This window comes from Mesitornis unicolor, unplaced genomic scaffold, assembly GCF_000695765.1.
Source record: "Mesitornis unicolor isolate BGI_N332 unplaced genomic scaffold, ASM69576v1 scaffold10899, whole genome shotgun sequence".
Lineage (NCBI taxonomy): Eukaryota > Metazoa > Chordata > Aves > Mesitornithiformes > Mesitornithidae > Mesitornis > Mesitornis unicolor.
The window spans coordinates 32,141-52,934 of record NW_010206563.1 but is presented as its reverse complement, the minus strand read 5'-3'; positions in this window follow the sequence as shown (position 1 = coordinate 52,934).

The following is a 20,794-nucleotide window of genomic DNA, read 5'->3' as shown; positions in this document are numbered from 1 at the left end:
GGTCAGGCTGGGTTCAGTGCCCGCCGCGACTCCGCACGTTTTATCCCGCACGGCCCCTACGGACACTTACCCAGCACCGGAAAAGCCCGGGGGAGAAGTGCGAGGAAGAGCAGGAATAGCGGTAGAGCCATCGCCGCGGCTTCGCCCCTGGCCCCCCGCCGCTGTGAGGAGAGGGCTTCCCGCCGGGCAGGTCCTCCGCACTTGTGAAGGCTGGTGGATCAGGGGAAAGCTCTGGGCTCGAAATGATAAGGAAATATCCTGTCACATGGGGCGTTTTGAAATAACAGGAATTCGCTGTTCAAACTTTGCTTTCCTAAGCTGATTTTTTTTTCTTCTGAGCGGAGGGAAGAGCCTCCCTCAAGGCACATGCAGGTGATAAAGTGCTGATAACTGAGGGGAGAGCTGCGTGTTGGGATTTTTTTTGTTGTTGTTGCGGTAGCGGTTTGTGGGGGTTTTTTTCCGACCCTGCTAGCTTTGCATGTGGGTCAGTAGTTGGTTTGTTGTTTGTTTTCGGTTTGGTTTGTTTTTTGTTTGTTTGTTTGTTTTGTTTTTTCCCACGAGAATAAGCCAAACCCACTCCGAGGAGCAGGACATCCCTCTGTTCTCTTTTTGAAGGTGAACCCAAGTCTCAAAACAAAACCCCTGCTCGCACGATCGGGTTTGTCTCCAGAGCGAGGACTGCAAAAATAGCAGAGACCTACTTCTGTGAACCCGGGATTTAGGTTGCCCCCGTCCCTCATCACTCCTCCCCCACGTGCGAGCGGGTTTCTCTGGGGAGCGCCGGGAGCGGGGCGCGGCGGGAGGCGCAGCCGGTGCTCAGGAGTAGAAAGGAAGAGATGGAGGGGACGCACAGGCTTAAAAACCCTAAGGAGGCATTTTCTGAGCTCAAATAAATGACATTCAACCGATTTATTTATTTATTTTTCTGATTGTGGTGGCTATGTTTGCTGTTAACGAGGTTTAAATCTTGCTCATGAATCAGTGTGAGAAAACCGGGACCTTGCTTGCTAGCTGGGTTTTCACAAGCTGAAGCACCTGAGTGGAATTTAATACTCTTTCTGAAGACGTGCTTTTAGAGCACAGTCTCTTAGCTCCTTGCTGTGCTGGGTAGGAGACCTCTCCATGCACTTTTCTATGGAGAGCAGCATGTTATTCCTTAAAGGCCATTCTCACTGTATGGTCTGAAGGGTCCCAAATGGATTGCAAACATCAGTCTTACTGCTGTTTTACATGTATAGGCTTTTGTAACAAATGGGACTTACTGAGCACTGTGGTACAGCATACATAATTTGCAAAGCATCAAACCTACCATGTGTGTGAAGCGTGTTGTACAGCAGTTCTCCCTGTACTGTCATGCACTCAGAAATGTTTGGAAAGTATTAAAAACTCCTCAGACACCTCCCTGCTGGAAGTTCTGGGTGGAAAAGTAGAGCACGTCCAAGGAAACACCAATGTGAGATTAGCATGGAACGAGACAGGGCAAAGTGAGAAGGCACTTTGACAATATTGTTAGAGGAGAAGGAACAATGGAGGTTGTGAGAAACGTCCTCATAGCCAATGGAAACAGGCTCAGATAGATTCCTTAATGAAGCACATTTTATTTAGATCCACATATGAACAGGTGACCAACCAAATAGGCATACTTCGGTATACACTGAGCATGCTTTTTATTCCTAACCCCTGACTGGATTGTCCCTCCCTTATTTCCCCATTGACTGTGTACTTTAAGGTTTACAGCCTATATGGCATTTGTAATTATCCTATTAAGTTTCCTACCCCTGTTTACATCTCCCACTACTCTCCTTTATGCACCCCTTCCCTTTAGGTATTTCCTCTTATGGTTTTGGTTTCTCAGGACTCTTTGGTAGTTACACCCTTAGGTTGCTCTTTTAACCACAATACCGGTTTGTGCTGATATTTCCATGTGTTATACAAGGATAGCATCGTGCTGTGTTTTAATCTTTGACTGCAGACCTAACTTTCACGAGTCACAAGGTTTTGGGTGTCTTGCCTCTGGTCATTATTGGGCAAAATTCAGTACCTATACTGCAAAAACAACATTTCTTTTCCTAACAGAGATGAAGTCCAAGCTCATTTGAAGTCCATAGTGGAACTCATGTTAACATCGGAAGGGATTCCTACCAGGCACTTTAGCTGTGCTGGGCCTGCCGGTGGACTACGTGCAGGGAGTGAAGAGGAAGTGCTTCATAATTTCTCTTGATATCTGTGGACCCACATAAAGGTCAGGAACAGCCTGGCCCAGGGACAGGACGTGGGAAGTATTTCAGCAATAATCGGCAATGTTCTCTATCATTATGTTGATGAATTCCCACCCAGGAAACAGTCTCTTGCTGAAGTATATGGCAGATATTTATCATTCACTAACTATTTGCAATGGCCTTTAAGATGAACTTCTAAGAGGTCCAAGTGCTTGCACTGAGGAGATTATAGCTTACTCAGACAATCGAAGTACTATCCAGAAATGAAGAATTCTTCCATGTTATAGTACTACAACCTTCAAAAGATTCAGGCATTCAAAGCATGTATGAAAAGTGATTTTAGAGATGGCAGAAAAAGTATTTTCCTAACTCACCTTAATATTTGTTTACAGACTTATTTTACTAGCAGTTAGCAACAGTTGGGAGCCCAGGAAAGCATCTAGTGCTAGAAGGAACAAGTCAGAAGATAGAGAATAATGCTGCAGCCCCAATAGAATACTGGGAAGTTTTGGGAATTCATGGGATTCTCTTGGCCAAAGATGAACAGAGAAGGGAGACACTGTGTGAAGCTCTTACAAATAGGCCAAAAATGGCAGTATTTTCTTACTGTCCCTTGCACACACTGGAAATACTGCCACTTCAAAGCCATTTTGAGTGTGGTGTGTGTATATGTACATGATCACACCCTGCCTAGAGCAGCACAGATCTGGATGAGCTCACCCATGTAGCCTCCATGCCTCACCTGCATGAGGCATTATCAACCATTGGCATACTCAACCATTATCACAGAATCACAGAATATTAGGAGTTGTAAAGGACCTCAAAAGATCATGCAGTCCAAACCCCCTGCCAGAGCAGGATCATTATGTCTGGATCTGGCTTGCCCCTGGGGAATCATCACGCAAATACATGAATTGTATATTCTGTTACAATAGAATCCAAGGGAAAGATTTTCTCTCTTTTGAGACAAAAGGAGTCAGCAAAGTCTCAGGCTATAGTGATTTGTAGGCAAATAGTTACCAGAAGTCCAATCTGCTAAATAACTAATGACAGGATACGTGTCCTAGATAGACATATGTTTTCATCTCTCCCCATGGGCAGCAAGCCAGCTGCCGTTTACATTTGGAACAGAAAAGCCTAAATTCCTCTGAAACGGTTTGGACCCTCTCTGCTTCTGGCACATCCAGTACTTGCAACTGGTGACTGTTCCTGGCAAAATACCCTGAAATCCTGACACCACAGTGGCCCTTGACTTTGATAGTCAACAGGAGAATGGACAGTTCAGTCTAAATGAAATCATATGCAGACCTGAAACATAATAAGCCTATTTTGTTTGTGTTGAAGCAAAACAACTGGATTATTATGTTTTTTCACATATACGTCCAAGATGCTGCTTGATGTTTAGTGTGGGAACCTGTGTCTCTCAGATGGCATTAAGTAGTTTTCTATACATTTCTAATATTTGCATGGTCATATATAATAAACATATACTCAGGAACAAAATGTGCATCATTTGTTGTACCTATACTATATTAAGAAGCTATATAAACAAGATGTTGGGGGGGGGAAAAATGGCAAAATTAATGTTTCCTTTTTATGCAAATCAGATTCCTCTGAAATGTTATCCAAAAATTGACTTTGCAGTTTCTGATTTCTAGAAACAAAATATAACAAAAATTTTAGGAAGAAGATAAATCAAGGCTTTAATACCTGCTACCAGAGAACCTTTACCAAGTAAAAGTTCAGTTATTGCTGAACAGTGCTTGCAGTGCATCAAGGCCTTTTCTGCTTCTCATGCTGCCCCGTCAGCGAGTTGGCTGGGGGTGGGCAAGAAGCTGTGAGGGGAAACAGCCAGGACAGCTGACCCCAGCTGACCAAGGGGATGTTGCACACTGTATGGTGTCATGCTCAGCCATCAAAGTTGTGAAAAGGAATAGCAGGAAGGGGGAACATTCGGAGTTATGGCACCTGTCTGCTCAAGGCCTTGCTTTCCTTGGGAAATTGCTGAACACCTGCCTGCTGATGGGAAGGAGTGAATGAATTCCTTATTTTGCTTTGCTTGTGCATGCGCTTTACCTATCAAACTGTCTTTATCTCAACCCACGACTTCTCGCACTTTTACCCTTCTGATTCTCTCCTCCATCCTGCTGCAGGATGAGCTTAGCTGCCAGCTGGGGTTAAACCACAACAGGCACAGACTAAAACATTATTTATGAAGTTCATTTCAAGAACTTTACTATTTATATTCTATTACAGGAGTCAGAGAATTTAGCTTTATTTAAACCAGAATCTTTCAGGGGTCAAAAGGAGTTAGAAGCTAAAAAGAAAATGGGCAGAAATTTTAAAAAGTGAATCACTGCCAAGAAAGTTGATTCATTGTTCTGTACTTTAAATTCCTCAAAAAAACCCACCTCTAAATACCCAAATATGTTCAGCCCACCTACACAGCTTCTAAGACAGCCGTGCAATCATTCTAACCTCTCTTTGCTCTCAGTCGAGAGAAAGAGAGCAGCATTCTAGGCTTCATACCCTCCTGTGAACACCTCAGATGTCTAGTCCTAACCTAACATGAGCCTGGGCCTGCATTCCTGAACGGGATACATACATCATTGTGCTAAGTAGATCAATAGAATAAATATTAAATCTGAATAATCGTTTTGTTTTTCTCAAGGCAACACCTCAAGCATGTATTGTGAAACCCTACATGCTTTTCTCTTTCAAAAATTACCCTGTTTTAATTACCAGTTTAACCTTTCAGTTGTCCAGCATAAAGCAGTTGGGATTAACTTTATTTCTCTATCGTCTGCCTACATGCTATGGCAGGTATCTGTTGTACAGGAAGAAAGCAGCTCACCAATGATTTGGGAGGTAAAGTACCGTAGTTCACTTCCAGAACAGAATTGCTCTCAAACATGAAATCCATGCTACAAATCCCCTCCAGCCAGGAGGCAGAAAGGGAACGCCACTGTAGTATAAGCATCGGTTGCTCTTCACAGTGCATTCAGTTTTCTCTCCCATTCTGTAATAACAAAGCACTCCTAAACTATAACTGGGAGTTTTGCTTTAATTACTGTGCTCTGCATGGCAAAGAGCTGCACACAACCAGAGCAGTGGGACCCATCCACTGCTATCTGCATAAGAGATAATTATAAGGTTCTGGACTGCCATTTCTCATTTATCTGGGTGTAGTTGATAAAACTACTTCTCAATTAACAAAATGAATACACATCTTTAATCCCCCTCATAACTTTACAAGTACACCAGTGGTCTCTAAGATTTCTTCATGCATAATAATTTCCAACTACGTAGATATTATTGCAGAGTCAGAGCTTAGCAAAATTTGGAACTCAGTGGGAGTCAAGCAGAGCACACCTTGAAATTACTGTAATGCCATAACATACTGATAACAGTTACTACCTTTGAGCCACACACTCAGTTCTAGTTATTTATCATGGTTAAAAAGAGATGCAGCAGAAATGTGGCAGTTCACAGATGAAACAGTGTTTAATAAAGGATTAAGATATTTTCTTAGTTTTTTTCTAGAAATGAAGGGCAAAAGTTGAGGCATGGTAGAGAAAGCTAAATGGATAAACATACAGAGCTGGTTTGTCAGTCCCTTCTGTTTGCTATATCATGGTACTAACACATTGTTTGTTTGTTTTAACTTTACTTCAAATAATCTAATTTTGGATGAAATCATAGGTAACACTCTTTAATCACAGATGTGATCTTATCTCACTGGAATAGGAATACTATGGCATTCCTATAAGTGCATGGCATATCCTATGAGAGGATACCTGAGAAATCTTTTGGCAACTATTCTGTTGGGTAGTAGTTGAGAAACACTGCAATATTATTTATTCTAAATAAAAGTCTACATCCATGATCAGTATGATGGTAAGTCATGAGTACTGATTCGTGATGGTTACAGTAGCAAAGTGCTGGCACACGTGACAGAGGCGTCTTATTTGAAAAAAGGAAACAGGTTTCAGTGCAATTTCCCAAGTAACTATCACATTTAACAGTAATGTGAGTAAAAAAAGGGCACACGCTTTTTAAAAAATTATACTATCCTTAATATTAGTCAGATTATTGTTACAGAAGTTTAAACATATGCTAACCACAAGTTTATGAAGTGTTACCCATAGTACAGGGTTTAACCATGGGACGAATATTAGATTTTTGGAAGGAAATATACCTAGTTGTATTAAAGGCACTTAGAATTGCAGTTATAGCTGTCATTTAATGTATAAACCTCCTGTCTTATTCAATGAATTCCTTAATCCTGTGCTGTTTGGATTTTTTTCACAATTTTTGCAGAATTTAAATTTTTTTTCATCAGAAAATGAACTCAGTAAAACTGGCATATTATGAAGTGTTACATAAACTAAACAGTTACTGACCACATATTACTGCATTTTTAATATACTAGGAGAAAAATGAAATTTTATTTTGCAGAACATTGTTATATTTCATTCTGATTTTAGCAACAGGGTTTCTGTTTTGGTAGTATTTCCTGTAGAACATAAAATTCCTATGCCTCCATTCTGTCTGTGCCAGAAGACACTGAGCATCCCTCCCAGTGACTTCCCTTTAGGCCAGCACCAGAACCACGAGGCAGCCCTCTGCCCTGCTATAGCTCACCCTGTGTTTTGCTTATCCATGTGCTAGGTTTGTCTCTCCTGAGAATGACCAAGATTGATAAAGATGTTTCTCTTCGACACTGTTTAGTCACCAATTTGTCTCATTTTGCTTATTCCAAAGCTGTTTATGCATTCAGATGCAGTTCACCAAGTTTGTCTGAAAAGCAGTTGTCGTGCTGGATTCACAAGACAGGATGACTCATTAGACCACAGCAGGATGCGTTAGATCTGGGCATGTGTACGGTGATGATGCCTCCCATAATGGATTTCAGCTCTGCACAGCAACATCACCCAGGAATATCACCAGTCCTGATGAATACACAGTTCTCCATAAAGCCAGTCCTAAGTACCTAACTTAGTGATCTCGTGTTTCGCTTTATTCCTGCCCTCACTTCCTTACCCTTAAAATGAGATAGTTACTACCTCCTTTGACTTGCTAGAGGAGCAGATATAATGATATATATGGAGTATTGAATATACTGAAATTTATGAGCCAAAAAGTCTCAAGACTATTCTACCCTCCCCATTAAATAAAAGCTGTGTAACAATTTTGTAAATTGTGGTCTGAAGAGGTATGGATGAAGGAGGATGACATGTAAGACAGCTGGGCTGGTACTACCTGGTGTGTGGGAGTAGCTCTGATGGAGGGAGCAGACCTGCTGGAGGCTGAGGAGGGCTGGGAGGATGCCGAGTGCTGCTATGAGGAGCCACAGACTGAAACGGGAGGCTGGGACTGGTGTAAAAGATACCTTGGGACTTAATCCTTCCCTGGGTCTCAGGAGGCTGCTGGAGCTGCAGCACCAAGCCTTCTCACTTTTTGCTCCATCTGCTCACCCATAGCTGAACTTCAGGGCAGTGCTGCTGCAAGAGATAAACCCCTTACCACCTGCTCTGCATACAGTGTCTCCTGCGCTGGGTCTACCGAGAGAAAGATGAAGAGAAGACAGAAGTTTAAACTGCTCTCTTCCTCTTACAAAGTTTTGGTAACACATGAGGGGTGAGTCTAAGTCTGTAAATCATTATTTCTGGGAAATTCAACAGCCTCGCCTTGCATTATGAGAAGTTTGGCAGGAACCTCAAAGTTATTAAGAAATGTAGCAACACATTAAATACGTGAACAGCACCACACCGCCCCAAAGAACCATCCCTCTGAAAACTGCTCAGTGAACTGCTCAGTAGTGAAATGACTGATTCGGGACAGAAACATCCTAATTTTAGCCATCACTTCTGCTCTTCACTGGGGAGCATTTTCTGCAGAAATGCCCTGGCATGAAAAAGCAGAGAGACAGATTCACCTTTTTCTCTCCCATGGGGCATTATGAGGAGTGAGAAAATCTCACACTGCCTCAAAGCCAAGCTGTACCTGTTGTATATGTAAGGAAAACAGCCAGTTTCACTGTTACTTAAGTGCAATGCTTTGTACCACTGTGTAACAGACTCAAAGACATTTCCTTGAGAATATTTATGAATATTGACTTTGTAAAATCCAAAAGGGAAGTAGTCCAGATTCCTGGGAGCTATGCCAAGAGATTTTTAATCCAGGGAAACAGCACTCTCATGATGTGCGAGCAGGACTAGAATCCACAGCTCCTGGAATTTAACCTCAGCTACCGGTTTTCTGCGTGTTTGTGGCACACGGCACAGTCACTGCATGCCTCGTCTCAGCAGTTTAAGGTGTGCTGACGTAGTGACATGTGCAGGTCAATCAATATTTGTAAAATGATGACCACTCATAGGTAAGATTGTTATGTTTCTCATGATAAAACTTGTTTGCAGAGTGAGCTATAAACTACCATCATGAAAGCTTTCCTCAGAACTGCAGGGAGCCAAACTGGGGTTCTGAAAACCATGTAAAAGACTGAAATGGTAGGTAACAGCACCCAGTCTGGACCCCAGCTGAAAAATGTCCTGCCCCATAAAACAGTTCATAGTGTGGTACTGTTTTCTGTGATTATTGTATCCTTTTTTCACCAGCAGTGGGGATCAGTCCTCACACATGTGGACATCAACAGCATTGTAGGATTGATGAGCCTCATACACTCTCACTTTTCTCTGCTACAAAATAGTCCTGCAACTCCCTGGCCAAACAGCAATGGTCCTGCAACCAGGAAAGCTTCATCTCTGGTTTTCATATAGATACAGGTTTCTTATGGGTACCCTGGACTCCAACCTTTGTAGGTATTTCCAGAGATAGACAAGACATTTCTTATGTAAGTTAGTAAAAAACAAAACAAACCAACCAAACAAAACGAACCCCAAACCACACGTGGGAAATGTTATGGTTTAAGGGTTAACAGCCTGAAAGGGAAGGACAGGTGGTGTCTGTAGGACGCTGGGGGGTCAGAGATCAGTACCGTTCCCTCCCCTTTCTGGCCACAGTCTATAAAAAAACGAGGAAGCCCGAGGTTTTCGTGGGCTTTTCCTTGCTTCCTGGGCTGCTTCCTGTTGCATCTCGGGACAGCTGACGCTACCTCCATGTGCTCAGCAGCATCCACCACCATCTGCTTCCTAGCACCATTGCAGTCCCATGTGATGAGTCACAGCAGCCATGGGGCACTGCTCGGACACTTCCACTCGGGACGACTGGGATTGAGTTTTGTATATAGTTAAATATCCTTTGTCCCTTATTAATTCCCTTTTCCTTTCCCCTCTTGTTTTTCATTAAACTTGTTTTAGTCTTAACTTCCAACCTTGTGTGAAGCAACTTCTCCTCTATTCCCTTGTTTTTTTAATCCTCTCCTGGGAGGGTAGGGGACAATAGAGAGAAAATCCTGCTCCCTGGACTTGCCCTGAGCCTTAAACGGAGACAGGAAAGAACACCCAGTAAAAGGTAAATGGTGCTTAGAGGAAAGGCATCATAATCCCAAACCAGGCAGGGTTTGGGGTTAGTTATTTGCCTTTCCTGGTGCCTTGTCTAGGAACAAGACATCAGCCACAGTCATGGCTGGATTACTTTGATGCCTTATTTCAGTAGGAGTTAGGCATCAAAATTACTTTGAAAATGTAAAACCTAGCCATTAGTTTAATTCTAAATGTGAAGCCTCAAAACTGATTAAATGGCAGTTATATCTGAAAAATTCAAATCAAAACACTTATCCTGATAAGTTACAAATAGTTTTGTGATAGGGTAAGTTTGTCCCCTTTTTTGGACAATCCTTTTGTCAGGGCCAGTGTCTTTTCTAAAATTTGCCATCTCCACCATTTCACAGAGGAAACTTAGTATTTCAAAGCACCTCTATCATTTCAAGAAGCATGAGAGTTCTTAGATAAAACAGACTGATTTTTTCATTGACTTGTAGTTGGCTGTGCTATCTGCATTTAAACCCAGATTAGATCACCTCCACTAGTAACCCCAGAAATTAGCATCTGCAGTTCAGTCCAGGAGATCCTTACAGTCTGTTTCAGGAGGTGCAGCAGCACTGGTGCCATTTGCTATTTGGAGCAGCACAGTGTGTAACCGGTCGGGCAGACCCAACGTGACAGCCGGCCAACCCACCAGGACAGCAACGGCGCGACAGCTTCGTTCTCTCTTACTTCATTTTATACTGACATTGTCGTCTTATCTAAGTTTTATGTAGAGCAATGCGTTTGAAATCATGAAAGACTTAAAATATCTGTGTTTTCTGCGCACAGCTTCCTTCTCCAGTATCAAAATGTGCCATTTGCTTTTTGTTCCTAAAATAAAAATACTCAGTTCAGCTCCGTGCTGCATGGAGGGTTTACACAGACTATTCTTCTTGGGAGTCCTGGCTCTTCCTGCCTGTTATCTCTGACCAGAAGTGAGCTGATGTATCAGTTTTTACAGGAAACTAAATCAGCAAATGTCACATAGGCAGCGAAGCAGGATATAGTAAACCATGCTCCATATATACATCCCGTGCTTCCTTTATGCTCTTAAAGCTGACCACAAAGGGTCAAACAGCAAATGTAGGTATAGGGGAAAAAGAAAGCTGAAGTGCTTCATAAATCATAAAACCTGATTTTCTCTACAAACTAGTCAGTGAAAACGTAAGCAAGTGAAGATGAACATTGAAGTGCTCAGGATATCGCGTGCCATAGGAGTCAGAATACTGTCCAGAAGGACTTGTCTACATACATCCTTAATTTTTGTTTGTTTCAGTAATTCTCCAGTTGAGGTACTTAACTACTGCACCCAAAGCGGGAAACTTCTGTAAGTCTCTTGCCATTACAGAGCATGCTGTAATTCTGATTACATTCACACCTCTGGCTTACTTTATGTTTTTTATAACACAAAGAGGTTACTTTTTACAGAGTTAAAATCCTGCTTGGATTACAACTGGTGGTTTCTATGAATTAATCCTCTCTATATGAAGAATACACGTCCTTCTAGAAACAAAGCCTTATTATTAAAGATTAATTTATTTGCACAAAGTCTTCCTTTGTCTTTCCTGGTTGAATCATCCACCTTAACTGCTAATTTGGTTTTTGCATTCATTCTCTCCACCATTCTTAAGTCCTTGAGGCCCTATCCCACATATCAAACCAAATTCGAGTGAAGCCAATGCTTGACTAATTTGACAGTCAAGTACTAAAAAAGAGATTAAATCCATTTCATCATGACCTGTTGCTTGTCATTGTTTTTCCAAAGTGCATTACCCAAAAGAATTGCCTACTATATCCCATGTTTTACCCCAGATACTTTCAACAGCTGCCCCTTCTGCTTGCAGTTCTGCATGTAACCATCTGCTGCACCAAGGTCCTGTCCTGTAAGACAAAGTCAAACAAGCATTAAAAATAAAAAATAAAAAATAATGGTCCAAATACCTTGGATAACAAGTCTGATTTAGCTGAGAAATTCAGACAAAGTAAGTATTTCTGGGTAATTACAACAGGCTAGATCTGCAGTCAAGATCCACTTTATGGCACAGCACCCTTTACAGTTTTGCATTAGGAGTCACAACCAATGAAATACGACAGAATCAGCAAAGTAGAGGTTACTATCCACGCAAAGCTTATGAAATGACATCTTTATCAACACCTGAACACAGCATCCTCCTATCAAAGAAGCCAAACTTCCTTCTCTACCAACCTTCTCAAATGAAACACAAACTCTGTAGGCTTGTAATGCTGATGCTGATCTTATGCAGAATGGATTTTTTTTTCTTAAAAATTAAGACTATTGCACCTCAGTGAGCAAGTGTTTTTTTTTCTACCAAGGGACAATTTCAAACTTTGTGCCTTCAATGGAAATAGAAAACCAGTAAATTCAGTGCACAAGGTGGTTTTAAATACTCCATGAACATGTAGACAATGCTACAGCTGTCCTGTAGGATCCCAGGGTTCAGGAGGGAATCAGGAAAGAGAGATTTTTTGCAGACTATGTTGGTAAGAAAGATTCTTAAGCCTACAGGATCTACTGCTGTGGAACATGCAGGAAAGGTGCTGATAAAAACCAATCTGGCAGTAATGAACCAGGAGATCATTTTACTTTTCCCAACTACTGTCTATATGTGAAACTGTGTTGCAGCTGTAATAGTAACAGTTTTGCTATTAGTAAGGACACAGAAAACAAACTCCACAGACATCCAGCATCTGAGACCTCCCAGTTCCTCGATTAGGATGAGTGAATGTGCAGCACTGTACTCGGTCCAGAGCACTCCCAAAATACTCTGCATGGAGCCATGCCTCTGGTGTCAGCCCTTTGCACACCAGGAGCCCAGGCCATGGAAGTGCCTGTGAGCATGGGTATTTGGATCTGGATTATTTTTTTTAACTCATCCAAGGAAGGTGTGGTGCTTATCCTACTTTTCATAAAAAATTTGATCTGAAAGTAGTTCTGGTCACAGAGCTGCTACTTATTTGGTTAAATCTGACTCAAATGTTTTCCAGAGAAAAAAGAAGGGAGGGGTTCCAAGGTCATAAACGGAAAGCAGTCAGCACCAGCATTATTTGAGGAGATGACAAGAGGCTAAACTGACATTATTATACCAAATTCCAATAGCCAATGGGGACATTTTCACTGTCAAGATGCACTCGGATTCAGGACATGCTAAAACCATTTTAGCAAGACAATTCTCTTTGAATTTGGAGGGGAGGGAACTGCAAAGTACAAATTAATGTTCTGAAATATTTTGAAAATCAAACTTAGTAAAGAAAACAGCCAGAAACAAACCAAGTGACCATAAACTGCAATGATGGTAACAAGATTCCTGGCAGACCATGGGAGGATTTTGCAGCAAATCTTCAATAGTGAACCTTTATTTCCAAATACTGAGAAGAGCTGTGCATCACACAGCTGTCTACAGCCTGAAAGACCTGCTGGAAGTGTGACCAGTAAAGTTGAGGTTTGTTAGGATAAAAATTAAAGGAAAATGCAAACACAAGGAGGAGTAGGAGGTAAGACCAAAAATAGGAGAAAAATGTCAAGATCACCATGTTTTTGTGTGCAATAGTTATTAATTTACTCGAAAATGAGCCGATACAAGTGGAAGAGGGAAAAGACTCACTTCTTTCACCTAATGCTAAAATAAATAAATAAATAAAAAGAGTTGGTGAAGGAAGCTTTTTAAATAAAGTGTTTTGAAGACCAGGATGGGCACTCCCAACATGATTACAAATGTGCTGTACTTGGACTCATTGCTGACTTCGTATTTTATGGATGTGATTCTCTTTTAGCTGGGAGTTGCCTTTATGTAAACTCTATTATAAAAAGTAATCATTAAAATTGCCCGAAATAATAATTAAAAAATATGACAAGGGACAGATTAATGACACAGATACCATGATAAAAATACAGAAGCATATCGGATTATGCTTAAGTGAAAACTCTTACAAGGTCTATTACAAATTTCACTTCTTAAGAGTGTAGGCTGATTAGGCAGACAGGCATTTCCAGCAGAATATTGTGTTCAGCACAGTATGAGACTTTAAAAACAATGACTTCCAAAGAAAAGCATTTGCTTTTAGACATCTAAATCTAGTGTATTTGCTCTACCTAAATGGTACAACTAAAATAATTAGAACAGCCTCCTCCTGAGAAAAGTATGAGAAAGAAACAAAGAGCTGATGATGAGATTTTGGTTGTTAACCTCACAACTGTTCCATAACAGAATGTTTTTGCAGCAGTTGAGTTTCAAAGATGAGGCCAAGACGTGAGATAAGAGTAGTCCCAGCAGCACTGGCTTATTCTTGGAAAAGCTTAGAGTCTTCATCTACCTGTGTGGTGAAAATTGCAGCCATTCTGTAATGCTTAAAAAGCTGTCATTTCTAACTACTTGGGATTTGTTTGCTCACATTAATTCACTGTAGAATAAAGAAAATATTTTATTTTCTAAGCAATCCATGATATTTTAGAACTACATCTCCATAGCCAGAGATTTTTTATGTTGTATTTTATCACAGATTTAGAAACCTTTTCAAGAAGTTGCAGAAACAACCAATGCTCTTGAAGGACATACTTTTGCTTTGGAAGATATAAATTAACACTTAGAAAATTTGGACACAAACTTTGATAAATGCAGGGTTGGAATCACCTCTTCTTACACCATTAGCAATCAACTTTTTCCTGCACTCCCCTGTCCATCCACCATCTGAAGTCCTCAGTGACACACCAGAGTTCAAAGAATGTACAGCCTCGCCAGCAGAGACAAACAAGGCTGCCAAAGCTGGTAAGTGCATGGTGTAGTTGCAGTGAAAGCCAAAATCATCTCTGGGATTGTAGAAGTATAGCCAACTTCTTAAAAGCAACACACAATCTATGGTTGAAATCTGGCCGATTCCCTTGTGAAACTGTACCACTTATGAACAAAAAGCAAAGCAAAAACAATGATCCAAAGTTAATTGCAAGGTGCTAATTGAAGCATACACTACAGGCCAAAGCAACATTACAGAGACTTGAAAAGTACAAAGCCTAATGATAGCAGTTGCATGACTGAACCAGTGATGAGGGAGAGACACCTGTATTATTGTGGAAGGACAATCTGCAGAGTAGAAATGTCCAGACATACAAAAATATATATAAAATTAATTACTTTTATGATTTACTATTAGTATTTGTGGGCATGCTTACAATAAAGATCAAGTATGAGAAAGCATATGAAAGGAGATAACCATTAGGAAACACATTTAGTATATGGAACTGATTGAATGTGTGTGTGTATATATATATATATATATATGTATATACACACACACATTCAATCTATATACACACACACACACACACACACACACATACACAGGAGAGCTGGGCATTGGATTCTTTGCATTGCTGCTGCCGGACTGCAGGATCTCCCTGAAGGCTGCTCAGTTCAGTGCTGTTTACAGATACCCAATTAAGTTCTTGGTACCTACTATCTGTCCTGAATAGAGAAACCTGAGCAACAATCAACTTGTCAACTTGCCTCATGGATAGACAAAGTTAAGAGAGTGTAGTTCTTGGAACAGGCGAAGTTAGGGACTAATTTGGGCAACCAAGACAAAGAGCTGCCCTTGAAGTGATCAGTAGGACTCTGAAACCTTGGAAGGAACAGCCAACATTGACAGGAAGCCTTGATTATCCGGAAGATAAGAAGTGCTCCAGAGTAGAAAGCATGTCTGTTCTTTTAGAGAACAAGCTTACTAAGATAAATTACTAAATGAAAATTATCTACTTTACAGTTGAGCAGGAGGAGCTTTTAAAATGACTAATGCCGAATCATACTTGAGTGTCATTACTCACAGTCAGATAATGTAAATCACGATTCCACAGAAGCTGCAAGGAATTTGTGACTAAGTGAGACTGTGGACTTCGTTAAAGCAAAAAGTTCTTTGCTATTTCTTTTTCTTTACTATACCAGGAGCGAAGAGAGCCCTCTGAATAAACACACTTAAATTGGAGTCTTTTAGACACCACCTATGGTCTCTCTGGAAAACACCTATTTGAATGTTTCAATAGCACGTTTCAGTGAGGTGGTTGGTACCGACTCCGTGTTCCTACATAGTCCCAGAGAACGGTGACTTCTCTGTCCTCAGCTGAGCTTTTGTTCTTACATAAAACACTATTTTCATGTAAATCATCCTATTACCTGTATTCCTCAGGCCACATGTTTTTGTTGCAGGATTTGCCTAAATGAACTCTGCCACAATTCTGCATCAGCTACAGTGTGGCTGATGTATGTCACCAGGGGAACAAGGAAAAAGAGTAATTGGGGGAAATTTTCACAAGTCTAAAAGACATTATAACCAAGGGAATGAAATGTTCACACTCCTTTGCAAAGCACAGTAAATTGGGACAGTCTGATACACAGTTTGCAAGAGTAAACATGCCTGCATAATCCACAAGTACCTGAGGGTGCATGAGTCAGCAGGGCCAAGCCATCACAACTGGCTAGAAATAGATTACAGTGTGATTTCTGTAGCAGTCAGGACTGATTTGTTTGCTTATTGGTAACTCTTGCTAAGTAAACAGCTGTAGAACATACTGTATAAATATGAGTTGACCAGGCATGGGTACACTGAAGGGTTCTATTTCTTGATACATGTGCTTTCTATAGCCAAAAAAGTGGTCAACAGAGACACTGACCGGTCAAACCATGATGGTTTCTGCTAGTGAACAGTGTCACACTGGTGACAGGCTTTACCAGCCACACAACACGTTCCTGTTGGACTCAGCACCATGAGGGTCCAAAGTACAATTGCCAAGGGAGAGGACATGACCGATATCAGGGCCCTGGGGCACAAGCACCAAGCATCATTGATTTTAGGAATCAAAGGTGTATGTATAAGCACTCAAAACTCATGCTTAATATGGTGAAGCAAAATCAAAGCAAAATACATGGTGCTACAATCACTAGTGGTTATTTCCTTACATTTAGTATCAACTCAAGAGATTGTACTCAATCTACAACTGGAAATATATATTTGCCTTTCTCCCCTCCCCATATGATTTTCTGTATTATTGCATGTTGCCCATGTATATTCCCAACATTGATATGAATTTTTAAAAGTGCAAATCAGCTTCATAATGCAGTATGAGATGACTGCCATGAGATGAGATTACACATGAACCAGTCCATCGAGAGTTTAAGTGAAGACAGTTGATTTGATCCCCTTAAACACCAACTGATGCTTATTTTACCTGATTCATGACAGCAGATTGTACAATTAACTTTAAATACTATGGAACAAACTTTCAAACCGTATTTTCATCATAGGAGTCTCAACAGAAACATGCTCTGTCCACAAGAGAGGGGCAGTAAAGCAAACTCAGTATTAATTCCCCCTCCCTGCTCCAAATCAGACATTTCATGTTTCATTTCTACACCATCTGCAGGACTTTTAATTCTGTCAATTGACTCTATATTCTCTTGAAACACCAAAATTATCATACTGAATTAACCCAGTCTACATAATAACTTATTTTAAGGGGTCTAGCTCACATTTTCAGAAAGAAACCATAAGAAAAGCCTGATAATCTGCTGGTTGCTGCTCCCAAAATCAGATCTCACATACTTAATGGGTTTCTTGCTTGAACAAATGTAAGTTTAACATGGCTTTAGGAACACAGGATACATCTGCCAAGACTATCAGGTTTTAAATGCGACAGTATCTTAAGCAGTAATGCAGATTTGTGAATCAAGACTTTCATCTGATCTTCAACTCATTTCATACAGATCAAACAACCAAGTTTTAACACTACTTTGGTTACTGTCATCAGAAACAGAATAAACTGGCAAATAACTGTGTAAATTGTCAAGCTGCCAGTAGTATTTGCTCATTGATCTGTAAGCAAATATATATATTAGACTCTATAGATATGTTTTCATTTGTTCTTTGCCATCTCTTTAATATATTCATGCTGTATTTCTTACCAAAAAAAAAGACATGCATCATACCTGAAATGAGATGTATAACGTATTACTTGGATTTTAGCTAGATTAAGTTAATGACAGAAGAAAAACTTCAAAAGTAAAAATAATGTAATCTACCTGTAAGTGTTGAGGTTTGGATTTAGAGCTGGGCTGGCCACTAAATGAATGACAAATTCTCTCTTTTAACCCCTCTTATCCCACTGCCAGAAGGGGAAGAGAAAGAGAATAGGGAAGAGGGATTTAGGGATGGGGTACAGCAAGCATCATCCAAAACAACTGACAAAAAAACCCCAAAGCCCAGAACAAAAAAAACCAACCTCCACCTTGCCTGAAATCAGAAAACTTGAGCAAAGTATTTCTAACAGACCTTGCCTATTGCATCTCCAAGTCCTTCCAGCAACGAAAGTATTTTTCTGATCATTCTTCCATGAAATTTATTAAATTGACTTTGCAACGTAATCAGCTAAATACTCCAACTTTAATATTTTGCATTCATACCAAAAACAATCAACAGTTTTTACGAAGTGTTATTTACTAAAACAATTCTTGTACAACAGTGCAGTATATCTAAATATATACATATGCCAACATTAAAGGGAGCATCAAAACAAAACCAAAAATGCACTTTGCTACTCTGTACACTTTATTAAAACCAAAGCAGACTGCAGCAGGCTTCTTTTCTTTTTCATTACAAAGACAAAAATTATTTGTATTTCCAGAAGTACATGCAGGAGAGAAAAACAAACTCCCACCACCTTTTTGCCAAGGTAGCAGCATGAAAAGTGAACTTCAGATCTGCAATTTTACATAGTAGCAAATGGAATTATTTTAAACACAAAAAATGTACATAGTGTTCTTCACACACTGAAGCAATAAGTTCAAATGCCAAGGCCTTCCCATGTTTTCCAGTGAGGTTGGATATTTTAAACATGAAGGTTAAGATTCTTCATTGCAGCTGAAAATGAAAAAGGATGAGCTGTAGTGTGGAGATGGTCAGCTTTACCAAGATTGAATAACAGAGTAAAAAAATGATTTTACCTGCTTTTAGCAATGGAGTTTTTTGTAACTTTTCTTTAGAAAAAATTTCCTCCCAGTTTTATGTGGAAAAAATATGCTCCCTTGTTCTTCAAAACAGATAGATGCATCTTCTCCAAAGGAAGCTAGTTATGTAGTTCAAAGTGCCAGTGTAGAGATGCTCTTTTTCATTCTGTCTGTGAAACCCAGCAGACAAGGAACAAGGTACGACCTTTATATGTAAGACTGCAGCTATCTCTGAAATATGGGTAAAAAATAAAGTTACATTAGAGAAAATACTAAAAAAATTGGAGAATGAGGTATTAAGCAGTTCTCCAGTGTAAATCTGATGTTCCTGCCGTCTAGATGAAATGAGAGAACTATAATAGCTGCCTAGATTTGATCAGCAAAATATGTACATACTATTAAGAGCAAATTTATTTCCCTCATTACATCTAAGCACTTACAATCTGGCAGAATTCTCTGAAGTTCCAGTTACTCCAATACATTTCAGTTCCACCTCAAAATTCAGGAGTGGTAACTGCACCATGCAGGTAGTCTGCTGCTCCACAGCTGTTGAGGAACATGCAGCAATTCTTGTATTTTGTTCTTTTTTACTGTTGTTGTACTGCTGCCTATACCTTGGCCAGTGACACTAAATGCGTATCTACATGGGTACCAGTTACTAAACTGAAGTGGGTAAATAGGTTGCCGCTATTCCTGCAACTGCGCACTCTGGAGCACACTGCCAGGACATCAGTGTAGCAAATTTTAACACACTGCTTCAGTATTTTTCCTGGGATGCTTTACAGTAAATCTTGACATCTTTTTCATGCCCACATAAATGGAGATGATATACATGGGTAAACAAGCCTTGTTTATAGAAGTGAAATGCACAGAAGGCACTTTCCAGAGTTTGCTCCAGTTCATGATAACCAAGCCACTAAAATACCCCCTTTTGAAGTTAATTAACATTTTTGTATTCCTTAATGAAAGGGTTAAATAACAAAGGGTTATACAAAATACTATGAAAACATTTTAGCTTTCATTGACAATTTACATGTAAAGAAACAAGATATTAAAAAATTAGGTCTTCTATTGGAACATGTATAACATATTTCCAGGGGTTCTTAACTTTCAAATAGATTAACTTTCTGACACTATTTATTTGCGAAAAAGATTTTCCATACAGTAGCTGTACATGTACTCTCCTCCTCTCACCCGTATTTCAGTGTTCAATACTATGGTAAGACACAACATACGTGAACTTGGTCAAAACTACATATAATCAAGGAATCTCAGAATAAATCACAGGAGAGAAGCACCAGCAATGGCATCTCCAGGTACATAGTACCAAACCAGCAGTGAGGAGGTGAACTGAAATACAAGTGCTAAATTAGCAGTTACAGAGGATACAAGAGGATGAGTGAAGGAACTAGTGCAATGACAGCATCTAGAAAGGTAGAAGGAGGCATCACTTTAGAGTATCGAGGACATGAGACACAACAGTGAGAAAGCAAAATAATATTTTCTGATAAATGAGAAAACCCAACACATAGTAATACGGCTCCAAATTAATGAAAATTGCATCTGAAATGGAAAATGTAGGATGCAATGAAAACACTAAGACTTTGAACCTAAAAATCTAGTAATCAATTGCACCAATTGTGGACAATGAAAACTGATTCAAAGACAACTAAAATTCACAATCTGTTACAGGAGATACCACAGAGAAGTGACTCTAATAATAATATGAAATAAAAGTGCCCATATTTTTCACAACTTTTACTATACCAAATTTATAGTGGCATTGCATTTTAGAAAGTGTTCTTTGGTCATGATGAACACAAATGAAAGGTGATTTTAATTTTCTTAAAGATAGATAAATGCCCAAAATAAGTAAGTTGGAAAGCAGAAAAACTTAAGATACACAAGTTTTCACTGTTCAAATAAGAAAACAGGAACAAGCACTTCTGTGTATTAGGGAAAGCAGACTTCAAAAAATTCAAAACCAAATTAGTAAAAAAAGTATTTCTGCTGAGTCCTTTCTGTACAGAGGTTCCATTGGCTCCTTTAGGGAACATGAGACACAACATATGAGAAGAAA